Here is a 536-nt window from a genome sequence, read left to right as displayed (position 1 = left end):
GATTTTTGTGTTTTTCATCCCATGAAAATAATGAGAGTAGTAAATTTAAATAAAGCACCACAACGTGTGATCATGATGTATGATTAGAGTTGGCCATTCTACAAAGGAGATCCAGTCTAAGTTTTATGTTTGAGATTTTGCATTTGTAATTACATTCAATTCTGTTTTTAATTTTAAGTCTTCTCTGCAAAACTGTAAACAAAACAATTTTGGTTGGTTGCACAACAGACAAGATGGTTAACTTGACAAACCTGTTTAGTCAAATCATATTTTTAATTTCCCTTCTTATATAATCAGCAAAATTAAGTTTGTAATTGATTTTTGAGCAATTTAATTATTTATTTTGTATAAATAATACATTTATATTTTTTTCTTGCTTAAAAGGTGAGTGAATTCATATGAAAATGTTTTTGTTTCTTCTTATTTGAGTATCTTAATTCTAGTTGAATTCTAGAAGACTTTTTGAGAAGTCTTTGCTGTTTAATTAACTTTAATGTAAAATGCAAAAGCTAATGATTGGGACTACAGGAGGGAAG

Source organism: Brachyistius frenatus, unplaced genomic scaffold (assembly GCF_029030835.1).
Source record: "Brachyistius frenatus isolate BFR_SWC_R1_liver_20210118 unplaced genomic scaffold, ASM2903083v1 Contig_93, whole genome shotgun sequence".
In the NCBI taxonomy this organism is placed as follows: Eukaryota; Metazoa; Chordata; class Actinopteri; family Embiotocidae; genus Brachyistius; species Brachyistius frenatus.
This window is presented reverse-complemented; position numbering follows the sequence as displayed.